Raw genomic sequence first — 20,795 nt, forward strand, 5'->3', positions numbered from 1 at the left:
TCACCCTAACCCTTTTCACAGTGTTCTGGAAACTTCTGCCGGGTTAGGCTGAAGACAAGGCCAGTGTCCTGGCAGTAGGATGGGGGAAGGTGTGTGTCCTGCCTGGGCACCCGCAGCCTCCAGAATCCTAATAGATACCCATAGAGCCAGTGTAGGAATGCTACGCCCCTCCCTTCCCCCAGTTCGGAGGGCAATCAGAACCTTTTGGAATAGAAAGGATTTCTGATTTCCATAACCGTCTGAATTACAGATTTGACATATTCTTTGCTTTTCTCACGTACTTTTTGCGCGTTTGCATATAGTTTGACCCCTCAAGTTTGAGAACAACTGGTTTGGAGACTACACTGCCCTTTGTCCATCTTCACCTATTTCTTCTGGCATTTTCTTGTAAAAAAAAGAATTCACCTTGCGGGGGGTGGTGCAGGAGTGTTAATGGCGATAAGGGAAGGAGACAGACTAGGAAACACCAGTAATCGAAATTAAGCCAAGGATGCTTTAGGCTAAGGTCCCTCTGAGGACTGAATAAAGCTTCCCTTCTGCGAGACCCATGCGATGAATGATGTTCTTATTGTTCAGGTTTTTTGTAGAAAGAAGCTTTTATTTATGTGAACCTGACTCTCTGAATCTAAGTATTTGTAACTGCTATGAGAAAAAAAAAACCCTAATAATTATGTGACATGCTTAAATTTTCTTTTTTTGTAGTTTAAATAAATTTTTTTAAAAAGCTCCCAGGTGATGCTGATTCTGCTGGTCTGGGGTCCATACTTTGAGAATTGATGACTTGGAGGTTTGAGTGTTGAAAGAGGAAAACATGGAGTGGGGCAAGAAATTTTATATCAACACATTTTCAGAATGAAAATATATTGGAAATGTCTTAATAGTTGCCTTTATTATTTTTTGAGTGCCAATGTCAATGTTTGGGAGTTTCCTTTCTTTTTGTTGCTTATATTAAGCCCACTATAGCCAGAAGCTTGACTGAAGAGTAAATGTTTGGGAGATTTGTTTTATAAACTGCATTAACACCCACCAAGTTACATCACCATGTATCTTTCTTTTCCCCAAACGTGGCCTTGTTTTGAAGCCCCACAAATGAGAGTTCACTGCTCAGGATAGACTCAGAATAAAGACCTCTTTACTCTGCCTCTTATCAAACTACAGTTTATCGTAGATCAACCTTGACATTATGTGGTGAAGACACTGTATATATTTTGCTTGTATAGATAAGAAAAAAATAAACAGGACAGACAGGATGTTTGGAGTCTTGTGTTTTTTTTTTAGCATTTATTGCTTATGGAACATGAAGCTGTGCTTTTCTCTTTTGCTTCATGTTTTGTATATTTTTTGTCTTTAATGAGACTATACACAGACTGCCTGAAAAATTCCATGATTTAGAAACATAAGTCTGGCTTGTCCTGGGGATGATTTTAGGTCTTTGAAATTGGTGATAAACCCCAGGATCTGGGCTCTGCCTGGGGAATCTTGAGGTGGTGTCTGCTGGGGTCTTGAAATGAATAACATTTGAGACAATAGAAGTCAATTCAGTAAAATCAGCTGATGTGATTGATGCTTTTCTCCCTTGAATTGACTAGTTATTCAATCAGCTCATTGTTGGCGTGTAACCTTAGCGCCCTAGCTTTCCCAGGACTGTCTCTGTTTTGATACATGAAAATCCACCTATCCCTAGACAGAATGTCCAAGTAGAGGATGTGAGTCCCAGGCGCCTGGCTTGTTCTCTAGCCTTGGTTTCTACTCCCACCCCAAATATCTTCTCCTTCACATGGAAGAGACTTGGGAGCCTTTAGTATGAATCCTATACATCCAGCTCTTTGGTTGGTTGCTGGGCAACTGAGAACAGGGCTGCCAGGACAGAGCTTTCCGGTGCCCACTCTTAGAGCCCAGAGTGGTTCTAACAGGAAGCTGCAGTCCCCTCATCACTGATGGCCTTTTCATGGTGGCTTAGTCTCCTGTTGCTGTTGTAACAAATTACCACAAATTTAGGGGCTTAAAACAACATAAGTTTATTCTCTTACAGTCTGGAGGTCCGAAGAACCAAAATCAGTCTCACTGGGCTCAATCAAGGTGTGGGCAGAGTTGGTTCCTTCTGGAGGTTTTGAGGGAAGAATCCATATCCTTGCCTTTTTCTGCTTCCCGAGGCCGCCTGCATTACTTGGCTTGTGACCCCTTCCTTGCCTCACCCCAGCCCTTTTCCTTCTGTGGTCACATCCCCAACTACTCTGATTTCCTGCTTCCCTCATAAAAGGACCTTTGTAATTATATCACTCCCACCTGGATAATCCACACTCCTCTCCCCAGCTCCAGACCCTTAACTTAATCAGATCTGCAAATTCTCTTTTGCCTAATAAGGTAATGTTCACAGGTCCAGAGGATTAGGATGGAGACATCTCTGGGAGGCTATTATTCAGCCTACCACACATCGTATCACAAGATGTTCTAGCTCGTCTTATTAATCTGGCCCAACTTTCTTTTAAGCTTGTTTATAACAGCCCAATATCTATGGCAAACTCTGACTTAGCTTACATTTCCAAATTCCTTTGGTTCTAGCAGCTACCCTGTCATTTTGTTAAAGTGAATTCTGTCTTGTCTGACAGGTTCCTATTTCAGGAAGGCTTTTCAATTGTACAAAATTCCCAATTGGAAAAACGTTAGCACGTCAACCCTGGAAGGATTTGGAACAGGCAGCAGTTCTACATAAACATCGCTGCTGGTCAAGAGTGATGTTTTCCTTCAATCAATCTATCAAGTTGATTAAGCAACTGCTATGCACCAAGCAAAATACTATAAGCTCCACTTTATGCCCTTCGGCAACTGGCATCCAAAAGGGGGAAGATAGGACGAACTCAGATAAAACAGTGCTGAGCACCTATCGCTTCACTGAGTGCTGGGGAAGGCTGGCATTCCGGGGGCTGGGGGGAGCAGTGTGCAAAAGGACAGTCATCAGGACAGTTGCAGAAAGTGGACAGTAAGGGGATGACCTTGACCAAAGGGCAAGGTTTCTACTGAGTGGCCATGGAAAGCCAGAATGGATAGATTGGGGGAAGTCAAAAGAGGAGTGTAGAGTTGGTCAGATGGGGATCAAGAATCGAGCACTCAGGGCTTCCCTGGTGGCACAGTCGTTGAGAGTCCGCCTGCCGATGCAGGGGACGCGGGTTCGTGCCCCGGGCCGGGAAGATCCCACATGCCGCAGAGCAGCTGGGCCCGTGAGCCATGGCCGCTGAGCTTGCACGTCCGGAGCCTGTGCTCCGCAACGGGAGAGGCCACAACAGTGAGAGGCCCGCGTACTGCAAAAAAAAAAAAGAATCGAGCACTCAGAAACTCTAATTTGAAAAGGTACATATGCTCCAATGTTCATAGCAGCAGTATTTATAATAGCCAAGACATGGAAACCACCCAAGTGCCCATCAACAGACAACTGGCTTTAGAAGATGTGGTTTACATATGTAAGGAAATATTACTCAGTCTTAAAAAAGAATGAAATATTGCCATTTGCAGCAACATGGATGGACCTAGAGAGTATTATACTTAGTGAAGTCAGACAGTGAAAGACAAATATATATCATGTGGAATTAAAAAAATAATACAAATGAATCTATATACAAAACAGAAACAGACTCACAGACATAGAAAACAAACTTACAGTTACCAAAGGGGAAAGGGGGTGGGGGAGGGATAAATTAGGAGGATGAGAGTAACAGACACAAACTACTGTACATAAAATAGAGAAGCAAGAAGCATTTACTGTATAGCACAGGGAACTATATTCAATATCTTATAGTAACCTACAATGGAAAGTAATCTGAAAAATATATATAACTGAATCACTACGCTGTACACCTGAAACTAACACGGTAACTCAACTATACTCCAATTAAAAACATGTAAAAAAAAAAAAAAGAAAGAATTGAGCTGAAGAGAGGAGAGCAGAGCCCTCAGAAGATGCAGTCTAGTTGTGGAGGGGTGGAGCCTGGAGGCTAGCCCCTGAAAAGCTGTTGGATTAAACCAGTCGAAGCTTCCCAAGCCCTCAGGAAGAGGCTCTGAAGCCCCAGATCTGACTTCTGTCGTAGATCCTGCCCAGGGTCCCCGTGTGGATCACATGCACATCAAACACGGAGTGCCCCAGGCAGCGTTCCCTGGAAGGAGCGGCGGGGGTGTGGTGGCAGCGAGGGGAGGGTTTGGGCGGATCTACTTTGTAAATCAATCCACGTGGCCATTTCGGTTGACCTCACAGGCCACGGAGGATGCCAAAGGCCGCTGGACGTTCTCTTGGGGGAATTGCCCATGTTTGTTTATCCACTTACTTGCCATCTGATAGAGACTGTGAGTGTGTACTATGTCCCAGCCTTTCGTCTGGGGAAATCATTTAAACAGAGCCTCTCACGGAGCTTTCACACTGCTGGGAAAGACAGGAGTCAGAGGATTACACCACTTCATGTGAACTGTGGCAAGCGCTGTGAGGGAGGCCCTCAGGGTCCTGGGGAACTTGTAAGTGGGGGCTCTGAGCCAGTCGGGCAGGGTGGCTGGGGAGGACTTTCTAGATCCCGAGTGGTTTCATTTGTCACACTCCAACACTCGAGTGTCACCTCCTCAGAGAGGCCTTTCCAGACCACCATGTCTCAACCGTCACTGCTCTTAATCTCCACCTTGCTTTATGCTGGCTACACCACGTGTACTGTGATCTAACACATGAGCATGTACACACACTTACACACACGACTATACCCCATCAGACCGTGAGCCCACGAGGGCAGTAGCATGGTCTGTTCTGTTTGTGCTCTATCCCCAGCGCCGAGAACAGTGCCTGCACCAAAAGTGTTTGTTGACTGAACAACTGATTGACAGTTGGCATTAATGAATGAAGTGACAATGAGCTGAGATCTGTAGGGGAAAATGAGGCATTGAAATGTAAACGGATGGGACTACAGAGAGAGATTCAGGCTGAGGAAATGTCACGGGCAAATTCAGGCTGGAGGGAGTACGGCATGTTTGAGGGAAATCAAGGATGTTGTTAATTTATACCTAAGGTATTACTGAGCACCCATATTTGCTGGAACTCTTCCAGGCGCTGAGAGCAGGACAACAGGACGAGATCCCTATGCATTTGGGAGGAGAGGTGTATAGGCAGTAAACAATTATATATTATGTGTATATATATTTAAGTATAATAAAATGCCAGGCAATGATAAATGCTATGAACTAAAATAGAGAAAGGGCTAGAGAGTGGACGGGCAGGAGGGGCGCTTAGTCAGGAGGGCATCTCAGAGGACATGATGCTTGAACAGAGACCTGTGAGTGAGCATTGAGTGAGACAAGGGATGAACAGGAAAAGGAAAGGAAGGAGCCAATGGGAAGTCCGGAGGCAGGACAGCATCAGGGGACCCTGAGGATGCAGAAGGGAATGTGCTGGGTGGTCCTTGGAGGGTTCTGAGCAGGAAAGTAACGTAATTTGATTTAGTCCCTAAAAGATGATTCTGGCTGTTGGGTGGCGGTTGGAATGTAGGGGTCAAAAGGAACACTCGGGAAACCAGTAGGGTCACTGCGCAGTGGCCCAGCCAGGAGATGGTGGAGCCTGGGGCCTGGGTAGGGGGATGGGGTAATTCAAGATGAGTGGGCTTCCGATAAACTCTGAAGGAGGACCTAGAGGTATTCAGGCTTGCCGCGAATTAGACGTGGATATTTGGGGTTTTAGCCTGAGAACTAGCAAATGAAGGTACCATTTATGAAGCTGAGTAAGAGAGGGGCCGGTTAGCAGGGGGTTTGGGGTGGGGAGTGAAATCAAAAGTTCTATTTGGGGGGCTTCCCTGGTGGCACAGTGGTTAAGAATCCGCCTCCCAATGTAGGGGACACGGGTTCGAGCCCTGGTCCAGGAAGATCCCACATGCCGCGGAGCAAGTAAGCCCGTGCACCACAACTACTGAGCCTGCGCTCTAGAGCCCGCCAGCCACAACTACTGGGCCCACGTGCCACAACTACAGAAGCCTGCGTGCCTAGAGCCTGTGCTCTGCAACAAGAGAAGCCACTGCGATGAGAAGCCCGCGCATGGCAACAAATAGTAGCCCCTGCTCGCCGCAACTAGAGAAAGCCCGAGCGCAGCAATGAAGACCCAACGCAGCTGAAAATAAATAAATAATTTTTTTTTAAAAGTTCTATTTTGGATATATTCACTTCAGCTTTCCATAGAGCTCCCAGTGGGAAATTAGCCATCTGTGTGCAGAGCCCAGGGGAGAGGGTGGAACCAGGGATCTAAAACTGGGAGCTGCCACCATAGAGCTGGGGTCGGAAGCCACAGGGGGATGCTGCCACGAAGATACTGAGTGGAGGTCTAGGAGGGCAGTGAGGTAAGGCCGGGGGTATCCCAACACTGAGAGGCTAGAAGGACCATGTATGGTATGAAAAAACGCACCAAATTTAGGGGGTAGGGTGCAGGACCAGCAGCGCATGCTCCAAGGCCAGGTGAGAAAAGCAGCCTTGATTTTGATTCAAAATGGTATCGTCTACGTCCAGAGAGCTCACTGGCTACTCATGAGGCCCGGCTCCAGATTTCTTTGGACACTCAGGCTCTCCGATGGAACAGGCCCTCTGGGACCACTGCAGACAGCAGTGGTGACTTTCTGTGACTCAGGCGCCCCTTCCTCTGCATGGCCTCTGGTCCCTAGCTGGTGGGGTTGGAGCAGGCCCCTCATGCTGGCTCATCCAATGAGCAAACTACCCTCTCTGACCTGGTGGTCCTCTGCAGACCTGGGAGCCCAGGATGTGTAGACGTGAGCAGGTGACTTAGGCTCTCTGGGCCTGTGTTTCTCAAACGTGAATCTGCATGATAATTCTACTTCTTAACTTGCAGGGTCATGGTGAGGGTGAAACGATTTCTACCTCCTAAAGTGCCTGTTATACAGTCGTTGTTAACTATTCTCATCTTAAAGGATGGGGATTCACCATCACTTAGAATAGTCAGAGATTTTGCCACATACTCTGAAAATAGATGTAAAAGAGAAATTCTAAAATGTTTTGGACATAATTGGAGAAGGTATAGCCTCTTGAAATAACTGTTTTGAAGAAGACAGCACTGAACCAACACCAGCGTAAGAGTAGGCTCTGCCGTCAGGGGTCTGGCTCGAATCTCAGCCCCTCCACCCACTCGACAGCCTTGGACATGATACTCAACCACTCACTCTCAGCCTCAGTTTCCCCGTTGTAAATGGTACAGCACAAGTATCCACCTCATGGAGTGTTAAGAACACCTAACATGGTAATGCATGTAGAGCACTCAGCACAGTGCAAGCACCCAATAAATATTGCAGTCGGTACTATCGTGGGCTCTTGAAAAATATATAAGTATGTTCGATTGATTACAATGTGAGAGTCCCTTACTGTCATGCAGTCTCTACACATGGCCCCCAGATCACCTGATTTATTTGCAGTTTTTCCTGGACTTAAATGAAAGTATAGATTAGGTTAGATTTGAAGGTTGCTGAATGTGGTCTTAAATTAGCCTTAAGAGGAGCGCCAAGCCATTGTTTGATCCTCACCTCCAGTCTTGCCTGGTTTCTGTATGTAAGGTGCAAAGGCAAACGTGTATTCACTTTGCAGTTCTGGGACTACCACCCCGAAGATCGGCCACCTGGGGAAGGCTGAATGATTTTTTCACGATTAATCCAGATCTTGGGTCCCATAGAGTGGACGCAAACCTGACTCCAGTCCTCTGAGCTGTGTTCTTCCACCTGATCAGGACTTGTGTGCATATACCCTGAGAAAACCATAATGCAAAAAGAGTCATGTACCAAAATGTTCATTGCAGCTCTATTTACAATAGCCAGGACATGGAAACAACCTAAGTGTCCATCATCGGATGAATGGATAAAGAAGATGTGGCACATACATACAATGGAATATTACTCAGCCTTAAAAAGAAATGAAATTGAGCTATTTGTAATGAGGTGGATGGACCTAGAGTCTGTCATACAGAGTGAAGTAAGTCAGAAAGAGAAAGACAAATACCAAATGCTAACACATATATATGGAATCTAAAAGAAAGGAAAAAAAAAAAAAGGTCATGAAGAACCTAGGGGAAAGATGGGAATAAAGACGCAGACCTACTAGAGAATGGACTTGAGGATATGGGGAGGGGGAAGGGTAAACTGTGACAAAGCGAGAGAGTGGCATGGACATATATACACTACCAAACGTAAACTAGATAGCTAGTGGGAAGCAGCCGCATAGCACGGGGAGATCAGCTCCGCGCTTTTTGACCACCGAGAGGGGTGGGATAGGGAGGGTGGGAGGGAGGGAGACGCAAGAGGGAGGGGATATGGGAACATATGTATATGTATAACTGATTCACTTTGTTATAAAGCAGAAACTAACACACCATTGTAAAGCAATTATACTCCAATAAAGATTAAAAAAAAAAAAGCCACATACGGCGGCCTTCCCTCGGATGGAGGGATTAATTACACCGCAGCCCGGTGCTATGTGGTCATTGGGCCACACGGTGACGCTTCACGCCTAACAATTCCGCTGCTTCTTTTGCCGTATCACGGAGGTTTGAAATTCAAACGGAAAGCGGAGGAGGTGTGTCCTTTCTCAGAACAGCATAGATACCGTTCCCAGGGAGCAAGGGGCTGTAAGGGAGTGGAGGTGAGCTGGGTTCAATAACTGAGGAAAAGCCTCTGTCCTGCTTTATAGGATCGTGGTAAGGATGAATTAATATTAAGTGCAATCAAATGAAATTGCCGATATCCAGCAGCCTTTGACCCACAAGACCGGCAACTTCATGTGGTTCATCCTACAGTGCCCTGTGCCAGGTCCACAGTGAGACTTGGTGGAAGTGAGCTGTTCTCACGGCTAGCATGACAAGAATACAACAAGCCCTTACTATGAACATTTAGAAAATAAGCTGATTTGTCTTCTGGAAATATTTTTCCTGAAGATTCTTACTAGTAGGGGACCCTGTTGTTTCCATGGACTAAAGTTCCAAATATGAAAATATGCCTGAAAGGAATCTATGTATCACAGCTATGCCGTTAGCCAAGCCATTTCTACCTAAAGGCTTCCTTCAGCAAGGTTGGTCCCAGCAAGGTTGAAGCACGGTACCAATTCTTCTCTGAGCAAAGCTGAACTCTCACCTTCTCTGGGTCCAGGGCCCCCCTCTGCCATCCCCCACAGAGCTGGCCTCTCCAAGAGGGCACTCTATACCCTTAGCTTTCTGATGCACACACATCAGAGTTTCTCTCTTCTGTGTCTCCTTCCCTCTTAGCAAGCCCAGCAAATACTAGCTGATCTCATTAGCCCAAGGAATAGATACTATTTTCATTTTGGCAGAATTGTCAAAGCTGTAGCCAAAAGCAATGAGAATTTCAGGTACCTGGCAGGCCCATGGAGGTGGGGGGAGCGGGCGATATTTTTGATCAGAAGGGCGTCTGGGAGTCCAGGAGTTTGGCCACATCCTGCTTGGTGGTCCTGCTGTATTAGGCCCTGAGAGGGAACCAGAGGTAGGCTGGGGGTCCCCAACAAGAGTATGGCCGCTGCAGTCCTAGGAATTCAACAAGCGAATAAAAACAGATAGTGGTTATATTTTATCAGAGAAAGTTTTCTTTCCAGATACTCTTTCTTCGCACTCTCCTTCTCATTTCTTTCCTCCATCTATAGAGATATACCCCTGGAACCTCCCTCTGATAGCTCACCCTTCCGCCCTTGTCATATGAAAAAGGAAAGGTTTGTGTTTCTCACTGCATGTCAGACACACAGACCACAGGAGATGAGCAGGTGTCTCGTAGGATCTCATTACGTATCGTTGGTTATGTATCAAATGAGGCTGCGTGTTTACAGACTTATGTTTAATGTGGGGAATGGGGTTTGAACTCTTCAATGCACCAAACATGGGTTAAAAGTTAGAATCCGGACACCGAAGAGAAACATACTGTATGATTCAATTCGTATGGAGTTCAAGAGTAAGCAGAACTAATCTATAGAGCGCGTCATCAGAACAGCAGTGGCTGGGCGCGATAGGGCTGGCTGAGAAGGGGCACGAGGAAACTTTCTGCCACGATGGAGATGTTCTATCTTTTTATTAGGGTGTGAGTTACACGGATGTAGACATTTGTCAGGGTTCGTCGAACTGCACATGGAGGGTCAACAGAAGAAGCAGTGAGAAATGGTTCTCAGAACCACAGTCACAGTAGGGGCAGGAGGCCCCTTATGTCATGGAAGAGAGAGGGAGTTTCCATGTACTGCAACTTCTCACCAGGCTGTCTACATGATGGAAAAACATATAAAACGTCAGCCAATTTTCCAGACAGTTTCAAAATCCAAGGACGTTTGTCTCGGTGCTCACATGTCCTATGTCTTTTCAAATGTTTACAGAGTATTTACAGGAAGTAGTCCTTTGGGTGGCAGTCGAAATTAGGAAAACTGGCAGCGAAAATTAACACATACCATAAAAGAGAAATAATTGCTCCGCTGCCATATACAATATTATTATCAAATGGTATTCACCGAGGCATCCAATTGGTCCCTACCAACTCCATCTCATTGTTCTAGGAAAGATCCCCCTTCCTTGTTACCCTGAGGATGAAGCTGCCACAGCTCGAGAATGATATGCCATATGGTACTAACATCAGAATCAAAATGAGCTTGTGCTTTTTGTGTGAGATGCTGAAATTTATTAGAAAATCAGAAAGCCTCATTTCCACTGAGTTCCTGAGACCTGCCATCTGCTGCATGAAAAAGAAATGGAGATTTTTTTTTTTAACCATTTACTTATTGTGAAATGTGAGAGTACTGGTGTGTTTGAAAAAGCAGGGTTGGGGGCCGGGTTTGGGGGGTGCATAAGGCCCGGCCAGAGCAAGCCCACTTGGCAGGGAAGAAAGGAGACTGTCAGCTGAATGGTGGCAAAGGCTTGGGAAGCATAATTATGGAAATCACCTATTCCAGAGCCTTTTTTTTCTCATCCTGACCACATGTTTCCTTCCACATAGGAACAGCCCATAGGCCAGCTTTTGAGAAAAGCAGTCTCTGTTTCAGAAAGGAAGTAGAGGGCGCTGTTTAAACGAGCACCAGCCTCTCTGAGTATTAGGTCTCTCTGGGGAGAGGATAGTGCAAGTCAGACAGAAGGGAAACAGACAAGGGAGCCAAAAAGGCTTAATGGACGGTGAGGCAGGGAGGGCTTTCTGAGGGGAGACCCAGGAGCCGGGAGGCAAGATGGGAGAGCGATCTGATGCGCAGGGGGCGGTGATGTAGTGCCCAGTGAGAAGGGAGAGATCTTTCAACATTGTCTGGAATTTTTCTGTAAGTGTTGGATGCTGAGGATACAAAGATAAAGGTGCTTTGTACTTTAAGGAGGGCGTGTCAGCTGCCTGGGAATTCATTTCCGGGGAATGGCTCCGTCTCTGGCATTGCTGGGTTTGCGACATGCTCCCTTGACCGTGAGTCACATCCATGTGGCTGTCCTGTACCTCTGCAGAGCACTGCAGCCTGGAGGGCTTACCTAACCCCTTGATTTTACTATAATTATTTATTTTTACTCTTGTTTTCACATCAAAGCTGGCGTGTCTGTTGGAAGTGCTGCAGGCAGCATTCACTGACATGATTAGTGCCTGGGTTTCTCACCTCTGATCACAACACTCAAGAAATAGGCCTCTAGGGCTTCCCTGGTGGCACAGTGGTCGAGAGTCCGCCTGCTGATGCAGGGGACACGGGTTCGTGCCCCGGACCGGGAGGATCCCACAAGCCGCAGAGTGGCTGGGCCCGTGAGCCATGGCCGCTCAGCCTGCGCGTCCGGAGCCTGTGCTCCGCAACGGGAGAGGCCACAGCAGTGAGAGGCCCGCGTACCGCAAAAATAATAAATAAATAAAAATAAAAATAAATAGACCTCTAGCAAATAGGCTACCAGAGCCTGAAAGGGAGCAGCAGTGGGGGAGGTGAGGTGGAGGATAAAGCTTTAAGGCACCAGGGAATCTCACATTATAACATTATAGAGTCAAGCTCAGGACAAGGCAGGCCTTTCCTGGACCACATTCAAGGAGGTTTAATTAAAGGAGAATTAAAAAGACCTCTCACTAGGCAATGTCATCTCGGAGGCAGTCTTCCAGCAGGATCCCAGGCGCATCCTCAAAGTCAAGTTCAGGTTCTGGGCGTGCTCTGCGGCCATGAGTGGCCACCTGAGAGCACAGCCCCAACCCGCCTCCACGCTCCCCAGATGCTCATCATCACCGTGGCCTCACGCAGGTAGGTGACCAACAATCTGACCAATGAAAGGATGAATGACTACAAAAGCCTTGGGTGGTTCTTGACCTCCCCCATAAGCCAATCCAGGAACGAAGCCTTCATAGAGAGTCAGCGCCGACCTCGCTGAGGAGGAACTGACAGGGAAGCGAGCAAAGTGAGTTTCTGAATTTGCAGCGAGATTAAGTGGGAAGCGACCATAAGCCCCAGGGTCCAGCATGATCAGTATGTGCTCGTCCTCCAAGCCTTCTCCCACCGCGGGTAGCAATCGGCGAGGGCCACCTCCCCAGTGCTCGACTCAAGCTGGCAGAAAGGCGCTGCTGTGGTGTCGGCCCCTCGGGGAGAAGTTCAGGGTCAGCCTTGGGGTTGTGCCCCCGGGGCGCCTGGCAGCAGGTCCCATGCACTCTCCTGGGGTGGGGAGGCAGCCTTACTTTTTACTCCCTTGGTAAGTAAGGGCCCCATGGGTAGCTCCTGACCTGGGGGCCAGGGGTCAGCTCTGATTTCCCCAGGGTGGGTGTAGGGGTGCCCGACCTCTACAGGACAGGTTTCCGCAGATACCCAGGATTCTCTCAAACCACTGGGGGCAGACAGGATGGTCGTGATCGCTCAGACCTGAAGATGAGGTGGTGAGGACATGGTAAGCAGCTCTCAGCATCCTCTGCCCTGACTTCCCCTCAGCTCCCATTTGTCCAACAGCTATTAATCATAATGCTTATTATCTAAGAAGACTGTCTGTCCTTTCCTGAGCACTTGCTAAGTGCCAAGTGCCTCTTACCTATTATCCTGTTTAATCCTTACTACAACCCTGTGAGGTGGGGACCATTCTCATCCCTATTTTCCAGATGAAACAATTAAAGACCAGTGAGATTTGGTGAAGGGCTGGGGTCAAACAGCTGGTGAGACATAGGGGTGGGCGATCAACCCCTGCAGTCTGGCTCCAGAACTATTACTCTACAGCCCCAGTAACAGTCCTCCAAGAGTAAGCACTCTGATTTCCAGTTTACCTTGTGAATAGACTGGATTCAGAGAGGTTAGGTAATTTACCCGAAGCCACACAGCTGTAGGGCCCAGAGACAGAAACCCCTCTGGCTTCAGAGCCCAAGTTATTTCCTCTCAGCCACACCCCCTGTCCCGGGCTGTGTAGCATTATGGACCCCCATCCCCCAGCCAACAGATGGAAGGCACGGTAAGCAGGATTGGATTTGGACTCTGCAAAGTCATCTTTACTGGAGATTTAGTGAAACCTTAACATTTTTGGACTTTAAATAAAAAGAAACAAATTGCTTCTTCTGAACACTGATGTTTCTCAGAGGTGCCATGGTTACTACTCAAGTAGCCCTGGAAAGATTTGGATGCCGTCAGCCAATGAGAGCGCCTACCTGCTTGATGAACTAACCTGTTTATCAGCTAGTTCCCAAGTGTTAGAGAACTTGGGTGCTGTTTGTCATGCTTACCCATTTCACTTAGGCCCTCAAATGTATAAGGAGTACGTTAGGGAAAAATCCCTGTGACCTGGTATATGAGAAGTCAATACAAAAGACCGAAGACGTACATTGAACAAATTATGTGGGACCAGACTTTTTTGCTCTCTCTGGGGACAGAGGAAGCCCCATGATTTCAGCGCCCAGGAAAAAAGCATGTTTATAATCAGCAGAGGGTGAGGGGGTTGAACTATATGCTCAGGGCCCCCAATGATTAGTTATGCCACCAGCTTTGGGGGCCATTGAATGCCCCCAAATGACTTAGGGTGCTAGACTGACCCTAAGTCATCAAACTGAGCTACGTTACCCCATGTGGTTATAACCCAGCAACTGACAGCTGGATTCCCCTGTGCCTGGTTTCCTTTGTCACACACTAGGAGGCTTAGGCATGATGTTTTCATTGGACTCGGCACTCTTTTTGCTAAGATTGTTAGGATGAAAAGTTACTATCTTTGTTAATGTTGGAGTGATTTTAAATGCCTTTAAAATGTATTTAACAATTTTCATGGGTTTGGACTTGAGGCTTCAATTCAGTATTTATTTATTCAATAAGTATCTATTAAATACTTCTTTTGTGCCAAGGATTGTCTTGGCACTTTAGTTGAAATATAGATAAATTATATCTACTTTTTGATCCAGGAAGCTTGTAATTTAGCAAAGGAGAGGGGAAAAAATAGTATATATGTATGTATACATATAGCACATACATTTTATGTGTTGTGTGTGTATATGGGTGCGTGTGTTATAGAAAGGTGGATAGATAGGAAATATGCGTGTGTGTGTGTGTGTGCGTGCACGTGATATTTTAACAAGTCAATCCCATGGTGATGAGGACATAGAGGGGTCTAGTGGTAAGCCTGGGACACAGGGAAGGTCAGCCAGTGTCCAGTGCAGGGAGCAGTAACGGTCTTAGAGACAAGATGGCAATGGAGCTGAGACCTGCCACAGGTGACTGAACAAAAGGGGGAGAAGACGGTCAGAGAAGTGCTCTCTGTTTGGGGAAGAGCAGAAGGCATTTGGGTTGCCCCACCACACGGTGGGGCAGGGAGAGCCAGGAAAAGATGAAGCAAGGGGAAAAGACCGCATCTAAGGGGAGCTGAAGACACAACCAAGCAGGACACACGTTTTGTTCCCAGAAAAGAGCTGCTAGGCTTTAGAGCCCTCTCCTTCCTGATGGCATCAGCCTCGTTCCCTTTGAGAAATCCCCATAGATGAAAATTCAAACTTATAAGATAAACCTTCAGGCTGATATTTGTGAGACAGGACGATTCTTCACTCTACAAAGATATCTTTTTAAAACTGAGCCCTCTTGGTGCTTTTAAACAGAATCCACTCATCCACAAGCCCCCTGGTTAGGAGCCCATGTTGTGGACAGTAGGCTGACCTGCGTCGGTTGCACTGCCCTTCACTCAGCAGAGGCATTCATGGACCCTCTCTTTTTATTCAAAAAAATTTTTTTTAATCTGAAGGAAGGAAGAAGGCAGATCACAGATGAAAGAGTAAACCCAGTAGAAAATTCTTTTTGTTAATTCCAATGCTTGCTCTTTATTGTTGGTATCTGTCTCCCTTTATTTTCCTGCACTTTATATGTCTTCCTCCACAATCACACCCATCCCTAGATTCTTTTTTTTTTTTTTTTTGCGGTACGCGGGCCTCTCACTGCTGTGGCCTCTCCCGTTGCGGAGCACAGGCTCCGGACGCGCAGGCTCAGCGGCCATGGCTCACGGGCCTAGCCGCTCCGTGGCATGTGGGATCTTCCCGGACCGGGCACGAACCCGCGTCCCCTGCAACGGCAGGCGGACTCCCAACCACTGCGCCACTGGGGAAGCCCCTTAGATTCATTTTTATAAAGGAAAGAAAACTGTACTTTCGTTGCCTTCCTGACGTGACAGGAGATGACAGCCAGTCCTCGTCCCTCTAAGCAACCCCTTTGCCACCGTTGTGTTTCTGACCTCTTTGTTCTATCCAAACGATTTCCTATTTCAAAGATGATTACAATGAACCTCTTCCAGTTCTAATCTGATTTCAAATTTAGCTCACGTTTTCTCTATAGAAATGATTTTTCCCTAAGTTGGGAACGAGCACAGTAAACTCACAAGAAACAGGAAAAAGGTATAATTCACTTCCCATTCATTTTAGGATGCCAATGCACGTTTCCTAAAAGCAACCCTTCAGAGGTCTATGACTGGGGCTTCCATGCTTCAGTGTCCATATTTCTCCTTCGTTTCGTGTTCTAGTATGGATTCATCAACACCTGTCTGCAGTCTCTTGTGATAGAGAAATTCAGTGAAGAGACATTGGGAAAAGCTGAAGTAAGTATATTAAAGGAAAAATGAAAACCCTCTGGTACAATTGGTAAGCCCCCAGTGTTTTGAAGGTTAAAAGGTTTTTTACTAACCTTTTGATTAAACCAGTTAGTTGTTACTAGGGAGATCAATTCACATTCCTTGAACACACCAAGTAAATACAGAAAAACCTGGTATCTCATATCTGCCTTTAAGGAAGGTTTCTATCTCAATTCCCAGAACCAGCCTTAAAACAGGGCTCTCATGTGAATAATACCAACATTATTTTACCTTTTATTTCATGAATGAGTTCTTATTTACTCTTTTTAATTGCAGAAGAGAAAGTAACTGCATTATTTCCATGGCACATAAATGGAGCTGCCAAAATCCTACAGGAGACGGGATGCCCCTTTTAAGTTTTGCCAGAATCCCTCCTTAGGTTTTCTTTAGATAACTGTTATAGTTTTCCTCTCTGCCTCTGTCTATTAAACACTTAACACTGTTATTTACATCTTCATATAGTCTCTTGTCTGATTCCAGTAATCTTACGCTCTCCCTCAGCTTTCTTGGAGTCTTCCAGCCTTGAAATGTTAGGGGATGGGGTGGAAGGGGTCTCAGAAATCTCCTGGTCCTATGAAGAGGGAGGAAATGAAAAATATGGAAAAATGATTAGCTTCCTCAGTTAATGAAAGACATGCAAATGGAAACAGTTAGGCAGTGCTTTGCCTATTAAATCTCAAAAAAATTTAAATGATAATAACCAATTCTGGTTAAGATGCAGCAAAATGAGTAATTGCTGATGGCATTTTAAGTTAGCGCAGCCCTTTTGGAAATTTGACAACATGTACCAAAACTATGAAAATGTGGAAATCTTTTGAAGTAGTAATTTCATTCTTGAGAATTGATACCCTTAGAAACACACATACTTATATACAACATATATATGGGTGGGTGTGCATGTATATGTAACATAGCCTTACATTTATAAATAGTAAGAGAAAAAATTCTTTAAATGTTCAAAAACGAACCAACAAACAAATGGAATGGCAAAAGGAACATGCACCATTATTCGGATGATTGCAAAGATCGTGAAGCAACCTGTAAAATTTTACAATTTAAGTAAAAACAGCAGCAACAACAAATAAACAAACAAAAAGCCTCCTCAAAACAAGACACCAACTTACACAGCCACTGAGTAAACTACACAAATGAAAAAGGAACAAAATAATTAATTATTCATAGTAATGGAGTCAGCAAGATCAAATGCTAGATGACTGACTTTTTTTTTTCTAATACCTGTATTTTTTCATTGCTTTTGTAATGTAGAAACAAATCAAAATGCTTAGTGCAAACTTTCCTCACGCCCGCGCCCATTTTACAGGTGAAGTAATTGGAGCTGAGAATTGTGGAGACTTAGGGGACTGAATTGGGGAGGAGCCAGGGGGGCCCTACAGCCTCGGCCCCTCTGACCATGTCACCGCAGCCACTGCCTACACACGTATGACCTGACCCACTCGTCTAGGAAAAGGCAGCCCGGGCCATTTCCACAGCATCCCTGGGGTAATTTGCTTAGCGTGCTACAAGTTTGGGTGGGAAAAAGGAGCTCTGGCCTATATAGGCAAAGACTACTCATTTCCAAGTATTTCAGAGAGAAACGCTCTGCTGCTTAAGACAGGTCATTTCACCTCTCTGAAGCTCTGTTTCCTCACTGATGAAAGGGGAAGACCCTGTCTTCTAGGGTCTCCTAGGGTACCCCAAGTACATAGTAGGTACCCAGTAAGTGTCATTCCTCCTCCAATATCCAGGTGCAGCATTGGGATTAGACTATATTTGACATTAACAGGCACCATTTTGCTGCTGGTCAGATAACCCTGCCTTCCATCTTGAAGAGGCAGACGTTCCTCTAGGGCCTCTGCTTTGCCCAGAGGAAACCTGGCTCCTAAAATTAGCATCATTTGGTGGATGGCATTGCCTCTGCTCCTCTTTTCGGACTGATGTCCCCAACACCCATTGTCCACACCTGCCTGGAGGACCCCCAGTGACCGGCCTGGGAGAGGGAGGGAGGGATAGGCGTTTGTTGATTGATTTTTGATTGATGAACCTTATACCAGCTGAGCCTTAGCTCAGCTGGAGGCCCAGAAGAGTCTGTCCTGACTAGGAGAGAGGTCAGGGCTCTGGAAATAAGTGAAAATAACCAGAAGTAGCTGGAGCACTTAGACATCATTGGAGGTAAAACAGGGCGTTGTCTGCCTATGACAGGCAGCTGAGTTGTGTTATTTAGAGAAGGCCTCCTGCCCACCCTTACATGTGGAGCAGACGTAGCATGACCAGCTCTCAGGATCTTGATTGGTTGAGATATTCAACGGATCTTTGCAAATCTAGGGGGAAAAAACCCCAGCTTCCCATATGTAAGTAGATGGAAGAAGCTTTTTCCATTTTGGATCTTTGGTGTGACCTCACTGAAAATGGTACATTTTCTCTTCCTGCCCCAGTGGGGTACTTCTCACAGCCTCCCCAAACAAACGGCCAGCCTTGGCATCCACAGGCACCAAAGGTGATCAGGACATTTGAGCAAGAGGTGCAGAAAGGTGCCAGGGAATCAGAGGAACTTGTCCAGGGACGAAGAAGCTGGCGGGGCCATGTCCTGAGTTTGTGTCACTAGATTTCACCTCTTTAATCTTGAAGTACCAATTTTCTGCTTAACTGAATCTCAAAGGATGTGTTTGTATGTAGAGCACTAGACACTTATGTGATCGCATTGGAAATGCATCTTTAAACCAAAAGCAAAAAGCCTATCTAACAAGCTCAACCAGTGACAAAAATTGCATCGTATTAGAACACATTAAAAAAAACACAAAACCTGTAGTGCAGAAAACTCAACTTATAAAACGCAAATTAAGGCAAGGTTATTTGTGTGCAAAGATCTCCTTCAGGCTACGTTGAAATAACAAGTTCCCTGGTGCTTTTAAAATAGAATTTTAGCTAAAAAAGAAAACCCCATCAATTCCTACAGAAATTTTAAGAAGAAACGATTAGGTAAAGTAAAGTATGTCTCCAGATTTTACAACATAACTTTTATTTTATATGAAATAATCAGAAACAGACGTTTCTCCTCCTTTGTCTGCATTGTTTATTTCCCTCTCATATGCCCTAGATTTATAGATTTCTAATTATGAACCACTCTTTCATAACCTCCTGGCTAAAACCTTTATCAAGACTTAACGGTGAGAAACAACTAATAGATTAAGTATAGTAAGACCCCTGGAATCAGATAAACATTTACTTTTTGCCTGGGTCATTTACTAGCTGTTTGACTCGGGGAAGTTTATTTACTCAAGTATTTATTTAACTCCTAGTGTATGCCAACCAGAATTCCTGGTCCTGGGAATAGTGATGGAGGAAACAGATGAGGGCTCTGTTCTCTGAGAATGTGTATTCCATGGTGGGATGGCAGACTATAAACAAGTAAATAAAGAATAAATAAAAGAAAATCTTTCAGATTGGGCTAAGTGCTATAAAAAGTATAGGGTCCTTGATAGTGACCAGAGAAAGAACATGCCAGTTTCCCTGAAGTGATCAGAAAAGACCTCTCTGCAAAGGTAATATCTGAGCTGAAACGCAGGGAGGAGCCAGCTTTGAGACAGGGAGGTACATGTGTTCCAGGTGAAGAGAACAGCAAGTGCAAAGGTCCTGAGGTTGGACTGAGTCTGGTGAATTTGAGACCCAGAAGGAAATTCAGTGTGACTGAAGTGAGAGTCTGGTAGAAGATGGAAGTGGAGAAGTCGCTAAGGATCAGAATATAGGTGAGCAGGAGACAGAAAGCAGTTGAAATTTTATTCTAATTGCAGTGGGTTACTGAGGTCCCTGAGCCTCCGTGTCCTTGCATGTGAATGGGGATAAGAAGGGGACTCACTTATGCACTTATGAGGATTGAGATGGCTAACATAGGTGAAGTGTCTGGCACTTTGGTTGCAGAACTTAGTCCAGGATTTTGCTTTCAAGGATGAGTGATTCACCATGTGAACTGAAGTTTAAAGGAGTTAGGTGAAGGATTCAGGGGACTCACACAGTTCCATTGCAGGAAGTACAGAGAGACCTCAGAGGAAATGGAAGTTCAGAAGGACTTGCTCCATTTCTGTGTCTCTCTTCATATTTACTCCCTTCTCCTGGCTCTCTCTGCAAGTCTCTTAATTTCTGTTTCTTTCAAACTTTTCTATATGTCCTTTTGACTCAAGAGATTACCATCACCTGATTGACTCAGTTTCTCAGTGTCTCAACTCCAGATGCTCCAAGGCAGGATTTGATGGGCCAGCTTTGGTCAGGTGCCCACACCAAGCCCAATCAGGTGTACTTTGGAAGGGAGGGTCCCTAAGAGGAGTTATGTGTAGCGCCACCGTGATTGGCATATCTTCTCCGCTGCGTAAACAATGCGTGGAGAAGGGATGACTGATGTATGTGTGAAGGGGAGGTAAATTCATGAATGGTAGGTGGGTGATGACTACCAAGCCCAAACCAATCCATTTAGGGAGAGGTGGGTGGAATTACATGGCTTCTCTCAGGGTCAGGACTTCTTAACTGGAGGTTTTTGAATGGGCTTGGGAGGGTCTGAGAACCTCTGAAATCATCTATGAAAATGTGTACATGTGTCTACATGTATTTTCTGGGGAGAAGGTCTATAGTATCCATCAGAATCTCCAAGAGCTCTATGACCTAAAGTCAAGGGTCCCTGCCTATACATTCTAGGCTTTTTGTTCTTACTGAATGAGAAATGCTCCTAACCTTTTGACAACTTGAA

This window comes from Globicephala melas, chromosome 18 (genome assembly GCF_963455315.2).
Source record: "Globicephala melas chromosome 18, mGloMel1.2, whole genome shotgun sequence".
Classification (NCBI taxonomy): domain Eukaryota; kingdom Metazoa; phylum Chordata; class Mammalia; order Artiodactyla; family Delphinidae; genus Globicephala; species Globicephala melas.